Source organism: Zingiber officinale, chromosome 3B (genome assembly GCF_018446385.1).
Source record: "Zingiber officinale cultivar Zhangliang chromosome 3B, Zo_v1.1, whole genome shotgun sequence".
NCBI lineage: Eukaryota > Viridiplantae > Streptophyta > Magnoliopsida > Zingiberales > Zingiberaceae > Zingiber > Zingiber officinale.
In genome coordinates this window covers 129,486,453-129,508,538 of record NC_055991.1, presented here as the reverse complement: position 1 = coordinate 129,508,538, position 22,086 = coordinate 129,486,453, and positions in this window count along the sequence as shown.

Below are 22,086 nucleotides of genomic sequence, written 5' to 3'. Positions count from 1 at the left end.
TGACTCTTCCATTAAATTTCTTGTCTTTATATTTATGTATTACTTTCTTATGTCAAGCTCATAATAATGAAACTAGATCTTTCTTGTTCTTGTTTCCTATGTACAAATTCTTATATGCTATTAGGTTATGTTTATGTATTATTTTCTTGTTCTTTGCATTTTATGGTTTTCATGACTATTAGGTTAAGTTTTTTTTTTTTTTTTTGATTTGTTATTTATATGCTAGATAGAGTTTTCTTAATATAATATAATTTTTAATCATCAAAAATCATGTAAGAAAAATTAGGATAAGCTTTTTCTTTTTTCAACTTTTTTATGTTTTTGTGAAGGACACGAAGAACGATGGAAATTATCATTGTTTAACTTAATTTTAGATCAAAATTATGATGATTTAACCGATTGTCTTGATGTCAAGTCAAAAATAATGAACAAAATTTTCAGATTCAATTGACTTAACTGATCAGTTGACTCTAATCAATTGTATTGGTTTGGTAATCGATTCGCTCAATGAAAATTGAATACATAATTAATTTTAATTGATTACATATTTGATCATGGTTACCTAATCCTTTAGTGATTTTCATCAATCAATTGAATATTTTAAAATCTAACACAGAAACAATTTAAATCGATTAAATCTATCCTGATCAATTGGGAATTTTTTCCAGTTGATTAGTGTTTTTAAATTACGACAAGATTAATTATTAATCAATTAAAATTATTTCTAATTGATTAGAATTGTTTTAATTAAAATTATTTCTAATCGATTAGAATTGCTTTATAATAGATTAGAATTCTTTTCTACGTGAAACAGTGAAAAAAATGATATTAAAAGGCATTAAATAATGTTGCAGACATGAGAATCGATTTAATGTACGTTTGAATCGATTGAGTGTAATGCATGCTATGAGAATCGATTTAGTGTAGGTTTGAATCGATTGAATGTGAATGTAATGCATGCATGGATGAGAATCGATTTAGTGAAGGTCTGAATCGATTGAATGTAATGCATGCATGCAGGAGAATTGTGAATGTTGGAGAATGGGCTTAATTGGTATTAAATAATAATTCAATAATAGAAGTCAAGGAGCTTCCTTCTGTTTAAGGATGGATTCCATATATGATCTCATATATATATATATATAGTAATTTTTTAAATCGATTATGGTAATTAATTAGGTAAAATTAATTAATTATCATATGATATCAATCAATTGATAAATCTAATTTAGAGTTATTAAAATTGATTAAGTAATTATATATTTGGTTAAAGTTTCTAATATTTTCTTTAGTATATTTACACAACATACTACTAAATTGAACCATGTGTCGGTTCAAAGGAAGACATATTAGATATGTTTAGTGCATTTATGTTAGTAAACGTGTATAGCTATACTAAGAGTAATCAGCCCAAAGGAGATTACTTTTATGTCAGATATATACTCAAGATAGCTTATAAACTAAAATATAACTCGTATAATGTATCATATTATGTGCACAATGGGTCAACCCAAAAGAAGGTACATTGTGTGGTTAATTAAAATTTAAGTGATATAAGAGAGTTCTGCTAATAAATTATAGCTTAGTCCATGAAATAAAATATAATGTTGTATTTGGTATATATCTCATAAGGAGCACATTCATGTGTTAAAATTTTATTTTATTTGTATAATCTTGTGTTTTATTGCTTGCACTTGTATATGTTCTTCGCTTTGGTTAAATTGTGAGTTTAAATAAATTTCTCTCATTAATTTCAGTACAATCTGTAACTACTAGTATTAATAACATCTCAATATCAACTAATTCAAATTTTAATGAATGGAAAGAATACGTGATCGTAGTGTTAAGCTGTATGGATTTAGACTATGCATTAAGCAATGCTCACCTCACACCTCTAACCAGTGCTAACACTATAAAGTAAAGGACTGAATTTCAACTATGGGAGAAACCAAATCGCATGTAGTATCATGAGGCTTTTTACATCAGCATCAATAAAGGACTCAATAATAGAGGGAGGAGATGCTAAGAGTTTCCTGAACCAACTAGTAGACCGATCATCTTAAATGAAAAGGTTGAGACTACAACACTTCTTACAAAGTCGGTAACTATGCAGTACAGTGGTAAAAGAAACATAAAAGAGTACATTATGGAGATGTCCAATATAGCGATAAGACTGAAAGTACTAAAACTCAATATGTCTGAGAGTATGTTAATGCATTTCGTTTGATATCTCTACTAGAACGGTTCTCTCCTTTTAAGATATCGTATAATACTCAAAAGAAAAAGTAGATATTGAATGAACTCATTGCTCAATGTGTAGAAGAGGTGGGGAGAGTAAAGATTGAAATATGTGAGAGTACTCACTTAGCATTGTTGGACCCCGTGGTAGTTTTGATGTGATCAACCAAGTTGGTTAGGTCCTGCTGTGTTTGATCCCTGTGTCTGAGTGTACAGGAGCTTAGGAGTACAGAAAGTCGAGCAGAAGACGCAGCTAGCGAGAAGGACGACACGGGAAGGGAGCCGACGGGCTCGGTGCGTCCGAAGGACGAGAGAGCTGCGGAAGAGTACTTCGGTGGAGCGAGAAGAACGTGCGCGGCGTTCGAGGGACGAGAAGCCGGGCGGAAGCCTGCTCGAGGAGAAGGCCGAGAATTGGGTTCGGGTGAGCCCTATTCCAGTTGGCCGGAATCACCCAAAAGAACGGAGCATCGGAAGCCCACGCAAAGGAGCTGGAAAAAGGAGCTGTGCTGGAAAATCCAGCTCAAGGCGCCTTCAATAGTCTTGAAGGCGCCTTCAACTTAAAGGCGCCTTCAAGGCTTGTTCAAGGCGCCTTCAACAATCAAAGTTGACCATTTGCGCAGCGGATAAAGTTTTATCCGCTGACCGAGCTGGAGGCGCCTTGAACCCAGTTGGAGGCGCCTTGGACTCTCGGGATAAGATTTCCAGGACCTATATAAAGGCCCCTGGAGCTAGGAAAGAAACAACAACTCAAGCAATCAACTGTGTACTCTTTCCTAGCAATAGTTCTAAGCTTCCAAAGTGTAAAAGGCTTATCCGCCTTCAGCAAAGGAGATTTTTTTACTGAGCTTTTTCTACTGCCCTGGATTAACAACCTCCTTGGTTGTAACCAGGTTAAATCCTGTCTACTACTTAATTTCTATTTCCTTGCTTATTTTAATTTCACTATTGCTTTTGTGAGGAGGGTATAGTTAATTTTTGTTTGCAACAATTCACCCCCCCTCTTGTCGGCCTCCGCTGCATCTACATTATTTGGTATCAGAGCCTGATCGCCTCAGAAGGACTAACCGCCAACTGAAGCACTACGATCAAGACAATGGCTGGAGCGAACATCCATCCCCCGAAGTTCGACGGAGACTTCGCCACATGGAAGCGCAAAATGGATGTATTTTTTAAAACGGATTTTGATATTCTTATTACAATGAAATATGGTTTTGCAACGCCGAAAGACAAAGAAGAAAACACATGGAGCAAGAAGGAGCAAGCCGATTTCGTCGCCAACGGAAAGGCTGAGTTCCATCTACTCAGTGTACTACCACCTCAGGAGGTAAATCGGATCGAAAGCTACGACTCCGCGAAAGATCTCTGGGAGAAATTCCTGGAGCTTCACGAAGGTACCTCCGAAGCGAAGCTAGCCAGGCGTGACATCCTCCAGACCAAGTTAACGAACCTCCGGATGAACCAAGGCGAGAAGGTAACGCAACTCCAAGCAAAGATCAAAGAGCTGATCACGCAACTAACCAATCTTGGAGAAGAAGTCACGAACCGGGACTCAATCCGATACGCGCTCAACGCCTTTCCCAGAACTCCAGAGTGGGCCTCCTTAGTAGATGTGCACTACATCTCTAAGGACTTCGAGGTAAGTACTTTAGAACAGTTGTTTTCTACTTTTGAACTTCACGAATCTCGAGTTTCAGAGCCCAATGGAGTAGAGAAGACCAGTCAGAACATTACCTTAAAGGCAAAAATGAACAGTTCAGACTCTGAAGCCTCAGTCGACGAATCAAAAGCGGCACTACTGGTAAGACGCTTCAATAAATTTTTTAAATCTAATAAATTTAGATCGCAGAGGCATGAGAGAAAAAGAAGAACGATTCGTTGCTACAACTACAACGAAGAAGGGCACATCAAGGATGACTGCCCGAAATTGAAGAGCAAGCAAAAGGAGAAGACAAAGACCAAGTACAAGAAATCAGAATCCTCTAAGCACAACAATCTGAAGGCCACGTGGGATGACACGTCGACCTCCGAATCCGAAGTCGAAAAATTCTCGGGACTAGCACTGATGGCCAACCATCAGCTAAAAGAAGCGTCTAGCTCAGAAATGAGCATGGATGAAGGGGGAGGATCATCAGAAGAGGAAAGCTGCAGTGAAGGGGGAGACTCACCGAGTCAGGTAAGTAAGGTACGCACTCTAACCCCGACTCAGTCCTTTCGATTTATTAAAGTTCTTTCTAAAGAATTAGATAAATTAGAAAATGAAAATGAAAATTTGAAATCAGAAAATTATAAATTAAAATTAGAAATTGAAAAATTGAAGTCTAATGCATGCTTAAATAAATTCCCTATATCAAAATTAAGAATTTATGGAAAATTAAATTGGTATATTAGAAAACACTAGGGTCAACTTAGAAAAGTGCTTAAAAATCAGGTACCCCCTAAGTTTTTGACCAACCCTGTAGGAAGGAACCTTTATTGGGTTCCAAAATCTCTACTAGTTTAAATTTCTCTTTTAGTTAAAAGCTTACAGTGAGAAAATTAAACATTGAAATTCTTTATGGAAGCTTTGTCTAAGGAAGTGGTTGTTGCTCCAATAACCAAGAATGTCTAGTGCCTCGCCACGACCTGGAAGCTAAAATATTGAAAGAAAATGTTTAATTAACTTTCTGAAAAAATATTAAAAATAAGAATTAAATAATGCTTTGAAAGTTTATCAAACATTTTTTCATACTTAGAAACTTTTCTTGAAAATTCTAACTTAGAAATTTTTTTTGTTAGAAATTTTTTTCCTGGAGAAATTCTAAATAACTTCATTTGACTTAGAAATTTTTTTGGGAACATTCAAACAGTTTACTTAGAATTTTTTTTAATTGACTTAGAAATTTTTTTGGAAAATTCAGTTTAACTTAGAATTTTTTTTGTAAAATTCTAAAAATTCACTTTTGCTTAGAATTTTTTTTTTAACTTGGAATTTTTTTAAAAAAATTCATTTTTGCTCAGAATTTTTTCTACCTTAATGATTTGCTTAATATTCTATTATTGGTACCCCATTTTTGTTATGATCAAAGGGGGAGAGATTAGTACAAGTTTAAGGGGAGTTAGTAAAATTAAAGTTTAAAATTTTAATGGGTTGCAATTTTATTTATTGCAAAACTTATGCTTAAACATGTGAGTTTAGTAATTTTCTTTAAAAATTACTTTTTGTGTCTGTTTTTATCCTAACTTGAACTTGGGTTGATGCATATCAAAAAGGGGGAGATTGTTGGACCCCGTGGTAGTTTTGATGTGATCAACCAAGTTGGTTAGGTCTTGCTGTGTTTGATCCCTGTGTCTGAGTGTGCAGGAGCTTAGGAGAACAGGAAGTCGAGCGGAAGACGAAGCTAGCGAGAAGGACGACACGGGAAGGGAGCCGACGGGCTCGGTGCGTCCGAAAGACGAGAGAGCTGTAGAAGAGTACTCCGGTGGAGCGAGAACAACGTGCGCGGCGTTCAAGGGACGAGAAGCCGGACGGAAGCCTGCTCGAGGAGAAGGCCGGGAATTGGGTTCGGGTGAGCCTTATTCCGGTTGGCCGGAATCACCCAAAAGAACGGAGCATCGGAAGCCCACGCAAAGGAGCTGGAAAAAGGAGCTGTGCTGGAAAATCCAGCTCAAGGCGCCTTCAACAGTCTTGAAGGCACCTTCAAGGCTTGTTCAAGGCGCCTTCAACAGTCAAAGTTGACCGTTTGCGCAGCGGATAAAGTTTTATCCGCTGACCGAGATGGAGGCGCCTTGGACTCTCGGGATAAGATTTCCAGGACCTATATAAAGGCCCCTGGAGCTAGGAAAGAAACAACAACTCAAGCAATCAACTGTGTACTCTTTCCTAGCAATAGTTCTAAGTTTCCAAAGTATAAAAGGCTTCTCCGCCTTCAGCAAAGGAGATTTTTCTACTGAGCTTTTTCTACTGCCCTAGATTAACAATCTCCTTGGTTGTAACCAGGTTAAATCCTGTCTACTACTTAATTTCTATTTCCTTGCTTGTTTTAATTTCACTATTGCTTTTCTGAGTTGAAATCCGAGGAGGGTATAGTTAATTTTTGTTTGCAGTAATTCACCCCCCTCTTGCTGGCCTCCGCTACACCTACAAGCATCTGATTCTCAAAGTATAAGCTGTTAGGACCAAAAGTAGCTAGAGGGGGGGGGGGGTGAATAGCTCGTCGCGTTCGCTCGTTGCTCGGCGTTGCTTGTTTCTTCAAAGATGTGCAGCGGAAATACAAAGAAACAATCACACAACGCTAACACGGTTGGTTTACTTGGTATCCACCTCACAAGAGGTGACTAATCCAAGGATCCACATCAACACACACACCCTCCACTAAATAAAACTCTCCTTTATGGTAACTACCAAGGGCGGAGAAGCCCTACAAGACTCAATACAAGAAGAGAGGGAAAGGATACAAGAAATACAAGCTTACAAGCTTACAATGAGTATAAACCCTAACCCTAGCTTCTCTTCTTGGCTTTGATCCGCCTCTTGACTTGGAGAACTTCCAAGATCCTTCAAGAACTGGCGATCTGAGCTTTGTGAGTGCTGTGGAGGAGCTGGCGAGAGATCTGGAGTGAATCGGAGAAGCGATACCGAAGGAATCATGCGCCTGCGGCCTTTATCGACGCCAACGGTCGGATCCCGATCGATTCGAATGTTCCCAATCGATCGAGGAGGCTTTGGATCGATCCACGGATCGATCCAGAGCGCCTCTGTGCTCTGGGAAAAACGCCTGGATCGATCCAGCGCTTATCGCGCGAAGCAGCCGCGTCCCAATCGATCCACTGATCGATTGGGACATCTGGATCGATCCACGGATCGATCCAGAGGCTCTCTGTTCGCTAGGAAAGGCTTGGATCGATCCACTGATCGATCTAGCTCCTGGATCGATCCAGTACTTGGTTTTTGCCCAAAACCAAGTCCCAAGCCTACCAAACCAACACCCGGTCAACCTTGACCTGTTGGTACACCATGCCTAGCATCTGGTCACTCCTTTGACCTGCTAGGACTTCCCACCAAGTGTTTGGTCAATCCCTTTGACCCACTTGGACTTTTCTATTCATGCCAAGTATCTGATCACTCCCTTTGACCTACTTGGACTTCCATCAGATGTCTGGTCAATCTCTTTGACCTATCTGTATTTCCTCGTGCCAAGTATCCAGTCAATCCTTTGACCTACTTGGACTTCCCAACACCAGATGTCCGATCATCCTTGATCCATTTGGATTTTCCCTTGCCTGGTTTCACTCACCAGGACTTTCACCTAGCTTCACTCACTAGGGTTTTCCATCTGCCTAGCTTCACTCACTAGGGCTTTCACCTAGCTTCACTCACTAGGATTTTCCATCTGCCTAGCTTCACTCACTAGGGCTTTCACCTGGCTTCACTCACCAGGACTTTCATTCTACCTAACATCCCAGTTAGGACTTCCCAGTCAAGTATCCGGTCAACCTTGACCTACTTGACTCTTCTTCAATCAATTTCTTATTGTCAAACATCTAAACTCAAACCAAGACTCAGCTTGGTCAACCATGTCAACCTTGACCTGAAGGATGTTGCACCAACAATCTCCCCCTTTTTGATGTTTGACAATACCATAATAACACTTACAATACCACATGTAAGTTAGGCTAATCCTATAGCCTCAATCTTCATGCCACTAGGTAATGAACACATAAATTAAGCTCTTCATTCTCCTCCTAAGAGGGCACACTCCCTCTAGGTAATGAAAGCCTAACTTACACCCATTCACAGGTCCTTTCATTCTCCCCATATTGGCACACATCAACCCATCTTTGGGCACACATCAACCCATGCCCCAATTTTGGGTACACATCAACAAATCCATTTGTTGACGACTCTCCCCCTGAAGAGTTGCTCCTCGTTGTTCACAACATCACTTGTTGTGATCAACACGATAATGAAGGTCCCATACCCTTCATTTATCCTTAACTTCTCCCTCAATGTAGACAAATACCCAACCTTGAGCATTTTCTAACCACTTGAGTTCCCACTTGAAATAATGAGGATATCCACTCCCCATTTCAAGTTCAAAAACTCATACATGAGCATTTTCTTTAAAGAAGGTTAACCACCTTCCAAGGTTTATGAAAAATAATTTTTCATGTCTTTAAAGAGTCCCTCCCCCTAAAGACATGGTGGTAACTTCCGTCATTGCACCAACAATGACTTGGAATCCCTAAACCTTTAGGAAACCCAAATTTAGAAGTTTTGAGGTTCAAATACTCAAAATTTGAAACAAACCTCAACCTAAACTTCAATGAAGCCTTCCTTAACCAATCCATCCTTGTTTTCACATGAAAACACTCTTGTATGTATACAAATGTATTTTGGGGGGTTTAGAATGGTTACCTAGACTCAAAGGGGTTCAAAGATGCTGAAATCAGGCCTTCCCAGCCAAAATCAGCAACTTGGATCGATTGGAGTTGGGTTCCAATCGATTGAACCTTTCTGAATCGATCCACTGATCGATTCAGACTACCTGGATCGATCGGCTGATCGATCCAGCGAGCTTCTGCTCGCGAGATTTGCCTTCTGAATCGATCCACGGATCGATTCAGGCACTCCAATCGATCCATGGATCGATCGGAGCTCTGATAGTTGCTGAAATTCCATTTCAGTCAACTTCAGAAACTCCTAGAAAATTCTACAAAAATCCAAAAATCATGAAATTTCGTGTAGACATTATTTAGGGCATACTTATTCATGGAAAAATAGTTTTCTACGAAAATACATCATATTTTCAAAAATTGACACAAACTTGAAAACTTGCTAAAACTTTAGCGTTTTCTTCAAGTTTGTGTCTAACTATTCAATGGTGATTACTATCAAAAGATAGCCTTCACCATGGTTTTCCAAAAGCATTTTTTAAAACATTTTCAAAACCAATATCCCATCATGTTCCTTGGGCATAATGCACATGACTTGTACATTAGCTTTCCCAATGATGGGAAAACACATAACTATGTGTTTTGATGAACCTAAAAACTCAAAAGAATGTACTAAATCAACATCTTGAGCTTTGTTCATCATCCTAACATCTCACTTGTATCTAATGTGCACTAAAGCACATACAAGTCACCTTATAGTCTTTGTGAGATGTAGATTTTGGTTTTGCCCTAAACTAGGGATCATGCATATCTATCTAGGCATTTTAAAGATATTAGACATCTACCTAGGATGTCACTTGTTAATAAGTGTTGTTAAATGTCATTTGTCCTTAATTACAAGGAATTAAACTTAATGCATGATACTGTTATGGCATACATCAAAAAGAAATAATTTTCAAAAGAAAATATCCTATAACTACATGATGTATGAGTGTCATGACATGGTATTTTTGGATTTTTCATAATAAAACATGAATGCAAAAATAGACATGATGTCATGACATATGATGGGCAAACAATCATGGCAAGATTTAGCATAACTAAAATATACCTAGATTAACTATCTAAGTATCCTTAAAATCTTAGCTAAACTTACAACTTAAACCTAGATTGCCCTAAAGTGCTTCATGAAAATGCCAAAGCCTAAATTGGCATTTCTAATTCCCTTGATTAATTTGTGCTAGTCGAAATTAAGCATATCCTCAAATGTTGGCATATTTCATTTTTCACAAGAGTAGCACTTTTAAAATAAGGCCCGGATTGCCTTCAATTTCCTAAGAACATACCACACTCCCAACTTGGTAGTTCTTATGAATTTCCCAATATGTGCCGTTTAAGATTAAAATCAATTCTTCCATCATTAGGCACATTTTACTCTTTCAAGGAGTAAATAATAATTTCATTTCATTTTCAAAGGTTAACAAAACCTTGAAAATGCTTCTTGAGTGTCAATTTCCTCAAAGTTGGGTTAACTACCCTTCTAATCGGAGTTGACACTCTCTAACCCATTTATGGGGTAGAGAAAATGCTCCTAGGAACCCAACACCTATTGGTGCTCCTTGGATGCTCTAGGTACTCACTAGGGATAACTTCCCTAGATACCTTCCTAGTGACCTTGTTAGGCTTCTTAGAAGCCTTGGTCACATTTTCTAGGTCAACTCTAGGGATAGCCTCCCTTGTGACCTTGTTAGTGACTTTCTTAGACTTCTTAGAAGTCTTAGTCACTTTGGTTACAAAGATACTTCTAGGGATATCTTCCCTTGTATCTTTGACTTGACCTCTAGACTTAGGGTTTGTTCCATAGCTATATGGAACCCTATGATAACTAGGCACATCCCTTTTTGCTTTGGGTTTGTATCCCAAACCTCTATGGCCATTGGATGGCTTTTGTACCCCTAACCCTAGGTTATGCTCATTTTGCCATTTTAGGATATTTTCCATCCTTTTTAGGGTCTTTTCCATTTTATCAAGTCTTGATCTCAAGACTTGATTTTCTATCATTAAATCCTTAGATTTTGATTTTTCATTACACTCATGAGCATTTTTGTTTTTGGGCTTGTATCTATTATCCTTAGTGTTCTTGCCCAAGTGTCCATCTACCTTCCTAACCTTAGGTTGGGTAGTTTTGGCATGTAGAGCCACATGCTTTTCCTTAAAGCCCTCATGCTTCCTATTCTTATGGTAAATCGCATTAAAATGATAAAAATTAGAACTATCATGCTTTTTACCATAATGTAAAGGGGTAGGCTCAATAAAAGATACCTTCTTCTTTACCTTGGAGGCTCCCCCTTGACTAGTGCCTCCTTGAGCCTTGACCACCTTCTTCCCCTTGGGGCATTGACTTCGGTAATGCCCCTTTTGATTGCAAGAGAAGCATATAATATGCTCCTTGCTCTTCTTTGTGTTGGGGATGATCTCCTTGGGCTTCACCTTGCCTTTTTGTGCCACTTGGCCCTTTTTCTTGGCTAATTTAGGGCACTTGCTCTTGTAATGCCCATGTTCCCTACACTCAAAACATATAATATGATTTTTATTATTAATTGAAATATTTATACCTTTGCTTGTAGGGGTGACATTTTCTTTGGATCCGGAGGTAGAAGTTTCCTCTTCTTTGTCTCTTGACCCAGATGTAGAAGCTTTTCCTTCTTCTTGATCCGGTGTCACCAAGGATTGCTCCCCCTCAATCCTAGAGGTGGAGGCTTCACCATCTTGAATATGAAACAAGGAGTATGCTCCCTCCTTGTTCCCTTCGTTGCATTCCCTTGAGGATGAAGCTTCTTGGATTTCCTCTTCTTCGGAGGTTGAGCATCTCTCAACCTCGGAGTCCTCCTCTTGGTCTTGCTCCAAAGAGTCACCCTCTCTGGATACTTCTTGCTCTTGTACAGTGGAGGGTATCTCTTCATGAAGCTTGGCCAATTTGCTCCATAATTCCTTTGCATCTTCAAATTCTCCAATTTTGCAAAGGATGGTGCTTGGCAGTAAATTGACCAAAAGCTTGGTCACTTTGTCATTTGCATCGCACCTTTGGACTTGCTCCGAGCTCCATTTGCTTTTCTTGAGAAGCTTGCCCTTGGAGTTTGTTGGAGCTTCAAATCCTTCCATTAGAGCAAACCATTGCTCTATCTCCATCATAAGAAAGTTTTCGATTCTTGATTTCCAAGAATCGAAGCTCGTGGAAGTGTATGGTGGAGCCACCCTTGTGTCAAATCCAAGTCCATCTTGGAATTGCATCTTGAAGTTGAGCTTCTTGAAATCTTTGACTTTTGATGAATTTGCTTCAACTTCTTCACCCTCTAGCTTTTCTTGTTATGCTTGACCCTTCCGGCGATGATTCCGGTGAAGAGCGGCCTTGCTCTGATACCACTTGTTAGGACCAAAAGTAGCTAGAGGGGGGGTGAATAGCTCGTCGCGTTCGCTCGTTGCTCGGCGTTGCTTGTTTCTTCAAAGATGTGCAGCGGAAATACAAAGAAACAATCACACAACGCTAACACGGTTGGTTTACTTGGTATCCACCTCACAAGAGGTGACTAATCCAAGGATCCACACCAACACACACACCCTCCACTAAATAAAACTCTCCTTTATGGTAACTACCAAGGGCGGAGAAGCCCTACAAGACTCAATACAAGAAGAGAGGGAAAGGATACAAGAAATACAAGCTTACAATGAGTATAAACCCTAACCCTAGCTTCTCTTCTTGGCTTTGATCCGCCTCTTGACTTGGAGAACTTCCAAGATCCTTCAAGAACTGGCGATCTGAGCTTTGTGAGTGCTGTGGAGGAGCTGGCGAGAAATCTGGAGTGAATCGGAGAAGAGATGCCGAAGGAAATGAACGCCTGCGGCCTTTATCGACGCCAACGGTCGGATCCCGATCGATTCGAATGTTCCCAATCGATCGGGGAGGCTTTGGATCGATCCACGGATCGATCCGGAGCGCCTCTGTGGAAAAATGCGGATCGATCCATGGATCGATCCAGCGCTTATCGCGCGAAGCAGCCGCGTCCCAATCGATCCACTGATCGATTGGGACATCTGGATCGATCCACGGATCGATCCAGAGGCTCTCTGTTCGGTAGGAAAGGCTTGGATCGATCCACTGATCGATCTAGCTCCTGGATCGATCCACTGATCGATCCAGTACTTGGTTTTTGCCCAAAACCAAGTCCCAAGCCTACCAAACCAACACCCGGTCAACCTTGACCTGTTGGTACACCATGCCTAGCATCTGGTCACTCCTTTGACCTGCTAGGACTTCCCACCAAGTGTCTGGTCAATCCCTTTGACCCACTTGGACTTTTCTATTCATGCCAAGTATCTGATCACTCTCTTTGACCTACTTGGACTTCCATCAGATGTCTGGTCAATCTCTTTGACCTATCTGTATTTCCTCGTGCCAAGTATCCAGTCAATCCTTTGACCTACTTGGACTTCCCAACACCAGATATCCGATCATCCTTGATCCATCTGGATTTTCCCTTGCCTGGTTTCACTCACCAGGACTTTCACCTAGCTTCACTCACTAGGGTTTTCCATCTGCCTAGCTTCACTCACTAGGGCTTTCACCTAGCTTCACTCACTAGGGTTTTCCATCTGCCTAGCTTCACTCACTAGGGCTTCCACCTGGCTTCACTCACCAGGACTTTCATTCTACCTAACATCCCAGTTAGGACTTCCCAGTCAAGTATCCGGTCAACCTTGACCTACTTAACTCTTCTTCAATCAATTTCTTATTGTCAAACATCTAAACTCAAACCAAGACTCAGCTTGGTCAACCAGGTCAACCTTGACCTGAGGGATGTTGCACCAACATAAGCAAGAAGTGAAAGATGATCAATAACAAAGGAAAAGAAAAACGAATTGCAGATTCTGGAAACAATGGTCATAAGGAGTACAAGAAGTAGGATAATGAATTCACTTCTTTCTTTTGCAAGAAGAAAACCCATATGAAGAAAGACTACCTCAAGTACGCTAACTGACATGTAAAGAAGGGTAAACTTCTCAACTTTGTTAATTCAGAAGTCAATTTAACAATTGTGCCCACTAACACTTGGTGGATAGATATCAGTGCTACTACTCACATAAGTGTCACTGTACAGGATTGTCTCAAGAGCTAACTTCCGCTTGATGATAAAGATACATCTATACGAGAAATAAAAAGAATGTTGCAGTCGAGTCTATTAGTGTTTTTAGGCTTTATTTAGGAACTAATATCTATTTAGATTTAAGAAATACTTTTATTGTATAGTCTTTCAGATCAAACTTAATTTCAATTTTTTGTTTAGACAAATCGAATTATTCTTATTCATTTGAAAATGGAATATTTAGTATTTTTTTATTCAGTTTTGATTGGCAATGATTTCTTGATTGATAAGCTTTATAAATTGAACATTTTTACTCCTACGGTTGACAATGTAATAATGCATAGTATAGGTATAAAATATAAATTGACTGACAAAAATTCTTTCATGTTGTGGCATAGGTGTTTAGGACATATATCCAAATAACGCTTAGAAAGGTTAATGTCGGATGGAATTCTTGATTCCCTTGATATGTCAAACTTTGATGTCTGCATAAAGTGTATTAAGGGAAGACCACTAACAAAAGCAATAAGGGGGCTAGCCATTGTAGTGATATTTTGGAGTTAATACAGATATTTGTGGATCATTCCTTAAGGCATATTGGAATTGACATGCATATTTTATTAGCTTCATAAACGACTATTATAGATTTGGTTATCTGTACCTTATTCATGAGAACTTGTAATCTTTGGACATGTTCAAAATTTTTAAAGTTAAAGTTGAACTTTAACTAGATAAGAAAATTAAAGTTGTCAGATCTAACCGTGGAAGAAAATATTATGTAAGTACCTCGGGTTAATTTTGATGTGGTCAACCGAGTTAAGTTATATCCTGTGGTTTTGATGTCTTGTGTATAAGTGTACAGGAACTTAGGAATACAAGAAGTCGAGCAGCAAATATAATGTAGCTACCGAGAAAGATGACACGGGAAGTGAGTTGACGGGCTTGGTGCATTCAAGGAACGAGGTGCTGCGGAAGAGTACATCTGCAAACGAGAAGGAAGTGCGCGACACTTCCTAGGGATGAGAAGCCGAGGAGGAAGTTTGCTCGAAGAGAAGACCGGAGATGAGTTCGGGTGAGCTCAATTCCGGATGACCGAAGCATCACCCAAATAAGCGCGAGAAAGAGTTAACCAATTAGAGGTTAACTGGATGCCCTAAAGAAGCTTGGAGGCGCCCTCATGCTCTTGATGGAGGTGCCCTCATGGTTTGATGGAGGTACCCTCATTCTTTGATGGAGGCGACCTAGAGCCTCCCTTGGAAGCACCTCCAAGCTCTTATAAAGGCACCGCCAATGAACAGTAGTCGTTAGGCTATCATTGAGAAGAGGATACACTTCTATCCTCTTGGAGGCACTCTGGATCCTCTTAGATGTGCCTCAAATAATGATAACTTTTTTTTTAGAGGCCATAAAAAGCCCTTTGAAGATAGGAATTGCATAACAATCACTGTATTCATTTCCTAACTAGTTTGTGAGCTTTTAAAATCTATAAGAGACTACTCCGCCATCAACGAAAGAGAATTTCTAGTGCGCCTTCACTTGCCTTGGATTAACAACTACTTATGTTGTAACCAAGTAATTCTTATGTCCTCTTACTTATTTTATGCATTTTCTTTTGATTGTTTAATTAATATTGTGTTCTTGCAAAGTTTGAAAAACAAGAGATTTCTAAATTTCTTTTCAGGACATTCATCCCCCTCTAGTTGGCCTAACGCAGACTTATAATTGGTATCAGAGTAAGGTTACTTCAGAAGGACTAATCACCGTCTAAAACATAAATGGCTGGAGCGAGCATTCATCCACCGAAGTTAAAGGGAGACTTCATTACATGGAAGAAGAAGAAGATGAAGGTATTTTAAAATAGATTTTGATATATTATTTACAATTAAATATGATTTTGCAACACCCAGAGATCAGCAAGGAGCCAAAAAAGAATAATTTTGGATCAAGAAGGAACAAGCTGACTCTGTGGCAAACGAAAAAGCAGAGTTCCATTTGTAGGTCCCGGTGAGGCCAACTAGAGGGGGTGTGAATAGCCTACAGGTTAGATTACCAAATTCTTTTTCTTTCCAGTTTTAGCAAAGACAAACACAAGTTAGTTGAACAATAAAAACATAAACTAAAAGAACGAGAGGCAATGAATTTTACTTGGTTACAACCGCAGAAGTTGTTAATCCAAGACAGATAAATGCATACTATCAAGCTCCTTCGTTAAAGGTGGAGTAGCCTCTTACAACGTTCAAGAATAGAAAAGAAACTACAGAGTATTGAAATGAAAGCATAGTGTTCATGGTCAAGTGTTATGGACCAGGGCTCTATTTATAGCCCATTGATTGAAATAATCATTTAATGACACAGTAGTCTCTGGGCATCTGGACCAGATCCAGACGGCTCCACTGGTCGTCTCAATCCTCTTCGCAATATCTTTGTGATAAGACATTTATCCTTGCTTGGGTGTCTGGACTAGTCTAGGCACCTCGATTGGTGCTGATGTGGACTCCAAAAGTTATCCTCACCGTAACGGTTGAAAGGGGTGCCTATTCTGACCCAAGCTGGTCCGAGCGCCCGGACTTCATCTAGGCGCCTAGACAAGTCAACTTCGTGTTGACTTGTCTGACTGCTGCTGCTCTAGTCGCTTAGGTGATTCTCTTACTATCCAGAGTTGAGCTTGTTGGGACCGAAATGTAGCTAGAGTGGTGGGGGGGGTGAATAGCTCGGCGCGATCTCGTGCTTGTCGTTGCTTGCTTCTTTCGATGATGTGCAGCGGAAAATACAAGAACACAAGTACCACAACGCTAACTCGAGGATTTACTTGGTATCCACCTCACAAGAGGTGACTAGTCCAAGGATCCACACACTCATGCATCCTCCACTAATAAAACACTCCTTTACGATAACTACCGAAGGCGGAGAAGCCTACAAGCTCACAATACAACAACAAGAAAGAAGGAAGCAAAATACAAATGAATCTTACAAGATTACAGTAAAACCCTAGCTCCTTCTTCTTGTTGTATTCTTGCCTCTTGACTTGGACGTACCTCCAAGAACCTTCAAGATCTGACGGTGAACTTTGTGGAGAAATCACCCAAACTCAAGCTCTGGTCGTGTGTGTCGAAGAGAGGAAGAACTGCTGAAGCAATCGCACGCCAACGACTAAATCCTGCGCCAACGATCGGATCCCAATCGATTGGATTGCTTTCAATCGATTGTGTAGGACCGTTGGGCCGGCTAGAAGGGGGGTTGAATAACCCTGTAAAATCAAAAACAAAAGCAACCTTTCTCGAACTCTTAAACTAACACTTGTATAAAATTAGCTAAGCAGAAATACAAGAAAGAAACGAGGCACCGTGTTTGACTTGGTTACAACCGGGGAGGTTGTTAATCCAAGGAAAGTAATCACACTAAAAATTCCTTCGGACGGAGAAGCCTCTTACACCGGTGAAAGCACAAAAACAGAAGCTAAACTAGAACAGTGAGCGCACAAGTGTTTGGAATGCTAATTACTGAGTTCTGAATTGATGAAAAGCTTCTGGACCAAGGCTATATTTATAGCCTTGGTCGGGGCGCCTGGAGGGTTCTGGGCGCCCTGGGGGGATAAAACTTTATCCCCCAATGTTCAGATCGCGTAAATCGCGATCCTGGTCAAAATCAGGGTCCAGGCGCCCCGGATGGCTCCGGGCGCCCCGGACTGTTCCGGGCACCCCCGAGCCCAAAGTCAACAGCGTTGACTTTTTTGTCCGGGACCTCTTCTCTAGTTCAGTCCCTCCTCGGTCCGGTTCTTCTCCTCCGGATCCGCTCGCTTGGGTGATCTCTGCCATTCGGAAAAGGGCTCACCCGAACCCAACTTCCGGTCTTCTCGAGCGAGCTTCCCTCCGGCTTCTCGTCCCTCGGAATCGCTGCGTGTTTCCTTCTCGTCCGCCGACGTACTCATCCGCAGTCTTTGTCCCTCGGACGCACCGCATGCCGTCCTTCTCGCTAACTGCGTCTCTTGCTCCCCGAGCAATCTTCCGCTCCAGCTTTCGTCCCTCGGAACCACCGCACGCTTCCTTCTCGTCCGCCGGTATACTCTTCCGCAGCACCTCGTCCCTCGGACTGCTGTCCTTCTCGCTCGACTACCTGTGTTCCTAAGCTCCTGCACACTTAGACACAAGGTTAAAACAAACAGGACCTACCTTAACTTGTTGATCACACCAAAACAACCTTGGGGTTCCAACAATCTCCCCCTTTTTGGTGTGATCAACCCAAGTAAAGCTAGGGTTAAAATAGACATAAAATTGAATTAAGTAAATTAACTTAAATTACAATTTAAGTGCAAAAAGATAGAAAAAATTAAATCTATCTACCTCCCCCTAGACTTATACTTTCCCTTCTCCCCCTTTGATCACAAAAAAATGGGGTTCCAAGAAAAATAATCTAAGGGTTAAAGACTTAGAAAAAGTATTTCAAAAAAATCTAAGTTTTTAAGAAAATTAGAAAAATTTTCTAAGTAATTAAAGCTGAGATTTCTAGTTTCAAGACAAAAGTTCTTAACTTAGGAAAAAATAATTTTTGAGAATATTTCTAAGAAAAAAAAATTAAAAAAAAATCCTAACTTACATTTTTAAGTATTTTTTTTTAAGTGACTTAGGTAAAAAAAAATTTTCTAAGTAGGTAAATTTCTAATTTGAAATAAAATGTTTTGAATAACCTTTTTCAAGCACTAATTAATTCTTGTATTAATGCTTCATTAGTAAGTTAATTAAACATTTATTTCAATATTTTGGCTTCTAGGTCGTGGCGAGGCACTAGGCCTTCTTGGTTATTGGAGCAACAACCACTTCCTTAGACAAAGCCTCATAAAGAAATTCTTTGTTTAATTTTCTCACTTAAAGCGCTAATTTTACTTTTAAAATTAATTTAAGCATGATTTAGGAACCCAATATAGGTTCCAACCTACTGGATTAACTAAAAAGTTTTTAGGGACATATTTTCTTGAAATGTTCCTAATTTGTCCCGGGTGATATTTAAAGTACCAATTTAAATTATTAAATCTTCTAACATTGGTTTTAGATGAACATGCATAAAAGTTATCTATTTGAATTTTCAAATTTTGATTTTCTAATTCCAATTTCTCATTTTTTAATTTTAATTTATCTAATTCTTCTAAGGGACAAGACTTAGCTAGAATTACTTTTAAATTTTTATTTTCACTTTCTAATTTACAACAGTCTTTTGTTAAAAGTTTAACAAACTTAAACATTTTATCGGGAGGAAGAGATCGTACCTGACTTACCTTGTCGATCTCGTTGTCCGTTTCTCCCCCTGAGCTGCTGCTTTCTTCTGACGTGTCTCCCCCTTCATCGATGCTCTCGATGCTCATTTCGGAAGAGCTTGAATCGCAGTCGTCGTCTTGATGACTCGCCATTAGTGCGAGTCCGGAGAATGCTTCGACTTCCGATTCGGACGAAGTATCGTCCCACGTCGCCTTCAGGGCCTTTCGTTTCTGGATAGGCTTCTTACCCTTATCCTTGTCTTTGTTCTTCAGCTTGGGGCAGTTGTCCTTGACATGCCCTTCTTCGTCGCAGTGGTAGCAGCGGATTGTCCTTTTCTTTTTCCCCTGCAGATGGTTAGTAGATCTAGATTTACAAAGTTTCTTGAATCTTCTTACCATCATTACCATTTCCTCGTCGTCGAGAGAGGATTCCGACTCAGGTTCGTCTCTCGAAGCTTTGAGGGTGACGTTGTTCTTGGACTCCTTCATTCCTGCACATCTTGACTCATGGACTTCAAATGTTGAAAAAAATTCTTCTAATGAAATTTTTTCTAAGTCCTTAGAAATGTAAAAAGCATCTACTAGTGATGCCCATTTTGAATTTCTCGGAAATGAATTTAACGCGTACCTGAGCGAATCTCGGTTACTTACCTTTTCTCCGAGATTCGTGAGTCCGGTGATGATTTCTTTTATTCTGGAGTGCAGATGTGCGACTGTCTCGTCTTCCCCAAGTCGCAGGCTGGTGAGCTGATTGCGAAGCAGATCTCGTCTAGCGAGCTTGGCTTCGGACGTACCTTCATGCAGCTCGAGGAACTTCTCCCAAAGTTCCTTTGCGGAGTTGTATTTACCGATCCTGTTGACTTCTTGAGGCGGAAGAACGCTTAGCAGATGGTACTCTGCTTTGCCGTTTGCCACGAAGTCGGCCTGCTCCTTTTTTGTCCATTTATCTATTTCCTTGTCCTCTGGAGCTTCAAAGCCAAATTTCATTGTTAAAAATAATTCAATATCTATTGTAAGAAATACCTGCATCAGTTTTTTCCAGGTAGCGAAGTCCCCTTCATATTTTGGTGGGTGGATGCTTGGTCCGGCCATTGCGTTGCTTCGTTCGGCGGTTAGTCCTCCTGAAGCGCCTCGGCTCTGATACCACTTGTAGGACCGTTGGGCCGGCTAGAAGGGGGGGTTGAATAGCCCTGTAAAATCAAAAACAAAAGCAACCCTTCTCGAACTTTTAAACTAACACTTGTATAAAATTAGCTAAGCAGAAATACAAGAAAGAAACGAGGCACCGTGTTTGACTTGGTTACAACCGGGGACGTTGTTAATCCAAGGAAAGTAATCGCACTAAAAACTCCTTCGGGCGGAGAAGCCTCTTACACCGGTGAAAGCACAAAAATAGAAGCTAAACTAGAACAGTGAGCGCACAAGTGTTTGGAATGCTAATTACTGAGTTCTGAATTGATGAAAAGCTTCTGGACCAAGGCTATATTTATAGCCTTGGTCGGGGCGCCTGGAAGGGTTCCGGGCGCCCTGGGGGGATAAAACTTTATCCCCCAACGTTCAGATCGCGTAAATCGCGATCCTGGTCAAAATCAGGGTTCGGGCGCCCCGGATGGCTCCGGGCGCCCCGGAGCCCAAAGTCAACAGCGTTGACTTTTTTGTCCGGAACCTCTTCTCTGGTTCAGTCCCTCCTCGGTCCGGTTCTTCTCCTCCGGATCCGCTCGCTTGGGTGATCTCTGCCATCCGGAAAAGGGCTCACTCGAACCCAACTTCCGGTCTTCTCGAGCGAGCTTCCCTCCGGCTTCTCGTCCCTCGGAATCGCTGCGTGTTTCCTTCTCGTCCGCCGGCGTACTCATCCGCAGTCTTCGTCCCTCGGACGCACCGCGTGCCGTCCTTCTCGCTAGCTGCGTCTCTTGCTCCCCGAGCAATCTTCCGCTCCAGCTTTCGTCCCTCGGAACCACCGCACGCTTCCTTCTCGTCCGCCGGTGTACTCTTCCGCAGCACCTCGTCCCTCGGACTGCTGTCCTTCTCGCTACCTGCGTCTTCCGCTCGACTACCTGTGTTCCTAAGCTCCTGCACACTTAGACATAAGGTTAAAACAAACAGGACCTACCTTAACTTGTTGATCACACCAAAACAACCTTGGGGTTCCAACAGATTGGGGAGGCTTTGAATCGATTGACCGATCGATCCAGAGCGCCTCTGTGCTCCTGGGAATTGCCTGGATCGATCGGCTGATCGATCCAGCCCTTATCGCGTGAAAACAGAACCTCCTAGTCGATCAGCCGATCGATTGGAGGCTCCCAATCGATCGACCGATCGATTGGGAGGCTTTCTGTGCGATCGACGTTAGCTTCCCAATCGATCCACTGATCGATTGGGAAGAGGACTTCTCGCGGGTGCTCTCCCAATCGATCAACCGATCGATTGGGCTTGAGCCAATAGATCGGTTGATCGATCCAGCTCCTGTGGACTTGCCTAATCAAGTCTAAAGCCCCCTAAAACCAACATCCGATCAATCCATGACCTGTTGGTTCATCGTGCCTAGCATCCGGTCACCCTTGACCTGCTAGGACTCACTCACCAAGTGTCTGGTCAATTCTTTTGACCCACTTGGACTTTCCTCCTCGTGCTAAGTATCCGATCAATCCCTTTGACCTACTTGGACTTTCCAACACCAGATGTCCGATCAGCCTTGATCCATCTGGATTTCCTTGTGCCTGGCTTCACTCACCAGGACTTTCCCAATTGCCTGGCTTCACTCACCAGGACTTCCAACTGCCTAGCTTCACTCACTAGGACTTCTCATCTGCCTGACTTCACTCACCAGGACTTTCCCAATTGCCTGGCTTCACTCACCATGACTTCCAACTGCCTAGCTTCACTCACTAGAATTTTCCAGTTAAGTATCCAGTCAACCTTGACCTACTTGACTCTCCTTCACAATCTCCCACATGAACAATTGCACCTGCAATCTCCATGTGTTGTCTACATGTATTGTCAAACATCGAAACCCAAACATCATGACTCGAGCTTGACTCAATTCAAGCTCAGTCAACCAGGTTAACCTTGACCTAGGGAATATTGCAC